The following is a 7,957-nucleotide window of genomic DNA, read 5'->3' on the forward strand; positions in this document are numbered from 1 at the left end:
CCACAGTGTTTGACTATAATAGATATTTTGCTTTTATCATATAAACTTTTAAATCAGCTTGTCAATTTTTATTTTAAAAGCCTTATGAGATTTTTGTGGAATTGTATCACATGTATAGATGAATTTGGGGAAATTTATCACTATTTTTTTTTTGCTTTCTTATTTTTATATTTTAGTGCTGGATATTGAACCTGATATGCTAGGCAAGTGCTCTACCACTGAACTACATCCCCAGCCCTAACAATTTCTTAATAAATGAAATGGAGAAAAAAAAAAGTTATTTGAGTTAGAAACAAACCAGTGTTGGGTTACAAGAATAAAGACTCAAGGCACCGAAATATATTAATCATTAATATTTTTTCCTTTGTTTAAGTTTATATATGACAGTGGAATGCATTACAATTCTTAAAACACATATAGAGCACAATTTTTCATATCTCTGGTTGTAGACAAAGTATATTCACACCAATTCGTGTCTTCATACCTGTACTTTGGATAGTAATGATCATCACATTCCACCATCATTAATAACCCCATGCCTCCTTCCTTCCCCTCCAACCCCTCTGCCCTATCTAGAGTTCATCTATTCCTCCCATGCTTCCTCTCCCTATTCCACTATGAATCAGCCTCCTTATATCAAAGAAAACACTCTGCATTTGGTTTTTTAGGATTGCCTAACTTCACTTAGCATTATCTTCCCTAACTCCATCCATTTACCTGCAAATGCCATGATTTTATTCTCTTTTATTGCTGAGTAATATTCCATTGTGTATATATGCCACATTTTTTAATCCATTCATCTACTGAAGGGCATCTAGGTTGGTTCCACAGTTAAGCTATTGTGAATTGTGCTGCTATAAACATTGATGTGGTTGTGTCCCTGTAGTATGCTGTTTTTTTTTTTTTAAGTCCTTTTGGTATAGACGGAGGAGAGGGATAGCTGGGTCAAATGGTGGTTCTATTCCTAATTTTCCAAGAAATCTCCATACTGCTTTCCATATTGGCTGCACCAATTTGCAGTCCCACCAGCAGTGTATGAGTGTACCTTTTTCCCCACATCCTCACTAACACTTACTATTGTTTGTATGCATAATAACTGCCATTCTGACTGGAGTGAGATGAAATCTTAGAGTGGTTTTGATTTGCATTTCTCTAATTGCTAGTGATGATGAACATTTTTTATATATTTGTTGATTGATTTCATATCATCTTCTGAGAAGTGTCTGTTTAGGTCCTTGGCCCATTTATTGATTGGGTTATTTGTTTTCTTGGTGTTTAGCTTTTTGAGTTCTTTATATACCCTAGAGATTAGTGCTCTATCTGATATGTGAGGGGTAAAGATTTGCTCCCAAGATGTAGGCTCTCTATTCACCTCACAGGTTGTTTCTTTTGCTGAAAAGAAACTTTTTAGTTTGAGTCCATCCCATTTATTGATTCTTGGTTATTCTTGTGCCACAGGAGTCTTATTAAGGAAGGTAGGGCCTAATCCCACATGATGGCGATTAGGGCCTATTCTTTCTTCTATTAGAGACAGGGTCTCTGGTTTTATTCTTAAGTCCTTGATCCATTTTGAGTTGAGTTTTGCGCATGGTGAGAGACAGGGATTTAATTTCATTTTGTTGCATATGAATTTCCAGTTTTCCCAGCAATATTTGTTGAAAAGGCTATCTTTTCTCCAATGCATGTTATTTTTTTTTTTTTTGCACTTTTGTCTAATATAAGATAATTGTAGTTTTGGTGTGTGTGCGGCCCGGGTTCGATCCTCATCACCACATACATACAAAGATGTTGTGTCCGCCGAAAACTAAAAAAAATAAATATTAAAAAAAAATCTCTCTCTTTCTCTCTCTCTCTCTCTCTCTCTCTCTCTCTCTCTCTCTCGCTCTCACTCTCCTTTAAAAAAAAAAAAAGATAATTGTAGTTTTGTGGGTTAGTCTCTGTGTCCTCTATTCTGTATCATTGGTCTACCAGTCTGTTTTGGTGCCAATACCATGCTGTTTTTGTTACTATTGCTCTAGATTATAGTTAATGGTCTGGTATAGTGATGCCACCTGCTTCACTCTTCCTGCTAAGGATTGCTTTAGCTATTCTAGGTCTCTTATTTTTCCAGATGAATTTAATGATTTCTTTTTCTATTTCTACAAGGAATGTCATTGGAATTCTGATCGGAATTGCATTAAATCTGTCTAGTGCTTTTGGAAGTATGGTCATTTTGATAATATTAATTCTGCCTGTCCAAGAGCAAGGTAGATCTTTCCATCTTCTAAGGTCTTCTTTGATTTCTTTCTTTAGGGTTCTGTAATTTTCATTAAATAGATCTTTTACCTCTTTTGTTAAGTTGATTCCCAAGTTTTTTTGTTTTTGTTTTTTTGAGGCTATTGTAAATGGGTAGTTTTCCTTATCTCCCTTTCTGAGGATTTGTCACTGATATACAAAAATTCCTTTGATTTATGGGTGTTGATTTTATATCCTGCTACTTTGCTGAATTCATATACTAGTTCTAGGAGTTTTCTGGTGGAACTTTTAGGTCTTCTAGGTATAGAATCATGTCATCAGCAAATAGTGCCAATTTGAGTTCTTCTTTTCCTATGTGTATCCCTTTAATTTCTTTCGTCTGTCTAATTGCTCTGGCCAGTGTTTCAAGAACTATGTTAAATAGAAGTGGTGAAAGAGGGCATCCCTATCTTGTTCCAGTTTTTAGAGGGAATGCCTTCAGTTTTTCTCCATTTAAAATGATGTTAGCCTGGGGCTTAGCATAGATAGCCTTTATGATGTTGAGATATGTTCCTGTTATCCCTAGTTTTTCTAGTGTTCTGAACATAAAGGGGTGCTGTATTTTGTCAAATGCTTGCTCTGTGTCTATCTAGATGATCATGACCATATGATTCTTATTTTTAAGTCTATTGATGTGATGAATTACATTTATTGATTTCCATATGTTGAATCAACCTTGCATTCCTGGGATGAATCCCACTTGATCATGATGCACAATCTTTTGGGATGTTTTTGTATTCGATTTGCCAGAATTTTATTGACAATTTTTCATCTATGTTCATTAGAGATATTGGTCTGAAGTTTTCTTTCTTTGATGTGTCTTTGCCTGGTTTTGGAATCAGAGTGATATTAGCCTCATAGAATGAGTTTGGACGTGCTCCCTCTTTTTCTATTTCATGAAATAAATTGAAGAGTATTGGTATTAGTTCTTCTTTCATGGTCTTCTAGAACTCCAGTTCTACAAAAAACTGTAGAACTGTATCCGTCCCGTCCTGCGCTTTTCTTGGTTGGTAGACTTTTAATGGCATCTGCTATTTCATCACTTGAAATTGATCTGTTTAAATTGTGTATCTCATCCTGATTCAATTTGGGCAAATTATATGACTCTAGAAATTTATCGATGCCTTTGACATTTTCTATTTTATTGGAGTACAAGTTTTCAAAATAATTTCTAATTATCTTCTATATTTCTGTAGCGTCTGTTGTGATATTTCCTTTTTCATCACGTAAGTTAGTGATTTGAGTTTTCTCTCTCCTCTTCATGGCTAAGGATCTGTCAACTTTATTTTTTCAAAGAACCAACTTTTTGTTCTGTCAGTTTTTTCAATTGTTTCTTTTATTTCAATTTCATTGATGTCAGCTCTGATTTTAATTATTTCCTGACTTCTGCTTTTGGTGTTGATCTGTTCTTCTTTTTCTAGGGCTTTGAGATGTAATGTTAAGTCATTTATTTGTTGACTTTTTCTTCTTTTAAGGATTGAACTCCATGCACTGAATTTTCCTCTTAGAACTGCTTTTATACTCCCAGAGATTTCAATATATTGTATCTGTGTTCTCATTCACCTCTAAGAATTTTTTAATCTTTTCCTTATGTCTTCTGTAATCCATTGTTCATTCAGTAGCAAATTATTTAGTTTGCAGGTATGGAATGGATTTTATTTTTTATTTTATCATTGATTTGTAATTTCATTCCATTTATGATCTGATAGAATGCAGGATAGTATCTCTACTTTTTTATATTTGCTAAGAGTTGCTTTGTGGCATAGTATATGGTCTATTTTAGAGAAGGATCCATGTGCAGATGAGAAGAAAGTGTATTTTCTTGTTTAAGGATGAATTATTATATATATAAATTAAGTCTAAGTTATTGATTGTATTATTGAGTTCTATAGTTTCTTTGTTCAGCTTTTGTTTGGAAGATCTATCTAGTGATGAAAGAAGTGTGTTAAATTCACCCAAAGTTATTGTGTTGTGGTCTATTTGACTCTTGAACTTGAGAAGAGTTTGTTTGATGAGCATAGATGCTCCATTGTTTGGGGCATATATATTTATAATTGTTAAGTCTTGTTGGTGTATGGTTTCCTTGAGCAGTATGTAGTGTCCTTCTTTATCCTTTTTGATTGACTTTAGTTTGAAGTGTGATTTATTTGATATGAGGATGGAAACCTCTGCTTGCTTCCACAGTTCATGTGAGTGGTAAGATTTTTCCCAACCCTTCACCTTCAGTCTGTGGATGTCTTTTTCTACGAGATGAGTCTCTTGGAGGCAGCATATTGTTGGGTATTTTTTTATTATCCAATCTGCTAGTCTATGTCTTTTGATTGGTGAGTTTAGGCCATTAACATTCAGGGTTATTATTGAGGCATGATTTGTATTCCCAGATATTTTTGTTTATTTTTGGTATTTAACATGACTTGGTTTCTCCTCTGATTAGAATTTCCTTTATGTAATCCCTCCCTCTGCAGATTTTCACCATTGTTTTTCATTTCCTCTTCTTGAAATATTTTGCTGAGGATATTCTGTAGTGCTGGCTTTCTAGTTGTAAATTCTTTTAACTTTTGTTTATCATGGAAGGTTTTTATTTCATCATCAAATCTAAAGCTTAGTTTTGTTGGATATAAAATTCTTGGTTGGCATCCATTTTCTTTCAGAGCTTATTATATGTTGTTTCACGATCTCCTTGCTTTGAGAGTCTGAGTTGAATAATCTGCTCAGATATTAATTGGTCTCCCCTGATATGTGATTTGATTCCTCTCTCTTGCAGCTTTTAAGATTCTATCCTTATTCTGTATGCTAGGCATTTTCATTATAATGTGTCTTGGTGTAGATCTGTTGCAAATTTGTACTTTTGATGTCCTGTAAGCCTCTTGTATTTGGTTTTCCAATTTATTCTTCATGCTTGGGAAATTTTCTGATATTATCTCATTAAAGAGATTGTGCATTCCTTTGGTTTGAAACTCTGTGCCATGGGCTGGGGATGTGGCTTAAGCAGTGGTGTGCTCGCCTGGCATGCATGCGGCCCAGGTTCGATCCTCAGCACCACATACAAACAAAGATTTTGTGTCTGCCGAAAACTAAAAAATAAAATATTAAAAAAAAAAGAAACTCTGTGCCTTCCTCTATCCTAATAACTCTTAGATTTGATCTTTTGATGCTATCCCATAATTCTTGGATGTTCTGTTCATGGTTTCTATCTTCACTGTGTGATCAACTTTATTTTCCAGATTGTATACTTTGTCTTTATTATCTGACATTCTTTCTTCCAAGTGATCTAGTCTGTTAGTTATGCTTTTTATTGAGTTTTTATTTGATTTATTACATCCTTCCTTCATTTCAAGGATTTCTGATTATTTATTTTTTCCAGAATCTCTCTCTTTCTTAAAGTAAGCTTTTGCTATCTGTATTTTCTCTCTTATCTCATTGTTGGAGTGATCAATTTTTGCCTGTATTTGCTCATTTAGATCATTTTTTTAGTTTTATTGATTTATTTTTTAATACATGACCGCAGAATGCATTACAATTCTTATTACACATATAGAGTACAATTTTTCATATCTTTATATAGAGAGTATGTTAACACTGATTCATGCCTTTATACATGTATTAGGTCATTCTTTAATTCACAGATCATTTTAATTATGAACCTTCTGAACTCCTTCTCTGACATTTCATCAACTTCGCTGCTGTGGTTTCTGTTATTATAGTGTCCTGGTTTGTTTGGAACACTTTCCTCCCTTGTTTTTTCATGTTGTCTATGTGTCTTCCTTTCTTGCAGTGTGGATCTGAGATATTACAGTTTCTTCCCTATATTCTTGTAGTATCGCGCAGATTGTCTGTACCTTACCTTGGTGTTGGGCTTCTGGACCCTGCTGGTGTCCCTCAGAGAATGCTGCTACATCCTGGATCTGGGTCCTGCGCAAGTTGGTGTGGATGAATCTGGGACGCTGGGCTTGACCTCCCTTGGTGGTTGAGAGTGTGGGTCCCGCGAGGACTGGTGTGAGCTGTCTGGGCTAGATCTCGGCTCCCATGGTAGTCTGTTGGTCAGAAGGGGCAGTCTGCACCAGAGGTTAGGCTCTGGCGGGTGTCTGCCCCACCGGGGGAGGGGTGAACTGGGCCTACTGAGAGCGTGGGTCCTGCAAGCGTTGGTGTGGCTGGATCTTGGTTCCCACAGTAGTCTGCTGGTAGGAAGGGATGATCTGAAATTTATCATCTTAATGATATTGAGTCTTCCAATCTCAAAATGTTACTGTTGCATACCTCTATTTAATTAGATCTTTAATTTCTCTTGGTGATATTTTGTATTTTTTATTGTAGAAGTCTTGCATGTCTTTGATTAACTTAATTCCTGGGTATTTGGAGTTATTCTGTTCTATTATAAATAGTAATTTTAACAGTTTTATTTCTTAATTGATTGCTGCTAATATGTAAAAACTTAATTTTTTCTATTTATCTGGTATCAAGTCATCTTTGCTAAACTCTACTTACTATTCTAGAAATTTATCTGTAGACTCAACTGGATTTTTACAAGTATTCAATTATATCATCTGTGAATACAGAGAACTTTACTTCTTGCTTTCCAACTGTATGCCCTTTATTTCTTTTTATTTGTTTTGGTTCATTGAATGGACTAGGAACTTCAGTACAATGTCAAAGAGAAATGATAAATATTCTTGTCCTGTTTTCAATTTAGAGACGGCACATTAGATAGTTTAGCATTAAATTATGTTAATTATTGTTATTTTGTATGGGCACTGAGGAGGTCCAGGACACCCCATCATACCCCAAAATATGGCACCTTGGGATTTGAGAAAACAGCAGAAACAGAAAGGCCACTTTTGCCCTCCCCTTCCTCCTGAAGCAGGCTGTAAAACTTGCTGACCCTCCTCTAATGTAGGTCATAAGACCCCCATCCCAGAAGCGCCCACTCTATACCCAGAGGAAAAGAACATCCTTATCTCTAAAGACACAAAGTGACAGAGAAGCATCTGAACAAACAGGCCTGGCTGATTTCCACCAGTTTGTTCCCACTAGATCATGGTCTCTTTGTGTACACTACTGTCTCCTCTTCATTAAACCTGAGCCTGAAAATACACAAGTTTCCCTATTTCTTTTGGTCTTCATTTCTGAAGGTTCTCATGTCACATAAAATTTATATTAAATAAATTTGTAGGCTTTTCTCTTGTCAATCTGTCTTTGGTTATAGACGTCTTAGCCATGAACCTAGCAGTGGGTGAGAAAAGATATTACTTTTTGTCCCCTACAGCACCTTACCAAATTGGCCTTGTTCTCTTTCTAGCTTGTTGAAAATGATATAAGCTTTCTTAACTTTTTTGATTTTATATTTATATCTCTCACAATGAAAATACAGGCTCCTAATAATGTTGACATAATTATTTTTTGTTTGGTACTATGATATTCGTAAAATAACTTTAAATCATGATATCAATGCCAAGACCAAAAAGTTACTATTAAGTGCAAAATTTCTTTGTAGTTTTTAAATCCTTATATCTTACTAAAGAAGTACAGTCAGAGCTTTATGTTCTAAAGATAGTTGAAATAATTATTTTCATGGTTGTATTACCAATATGGCATACAGTTAGATTGCTTCATTTTGTTTTCAATGTTAGAGTTTGTTTTTCCAAGTAAGCTATCAGATTGTCTGGGAATAAGAATAGTTTTAGCT

Source organism: Marmota monax, unplaced genomic scaffold, assembly GCF_021218885.2.
Source record: "Marmota monax isolate L192 unplaced genomic scaffold, Marmota_monax_Labrador192_F-V1.1 WCK01_AAM20220418_F8-fsc00037, whole genome shotgun sequence".
Taxonomy (NCBI): domain Eukaryota; kingdom Metazoa; phylum Chordata; class Mammalia; order Rodentia; family Sciuridae; genus Marmota; species Marmota monax.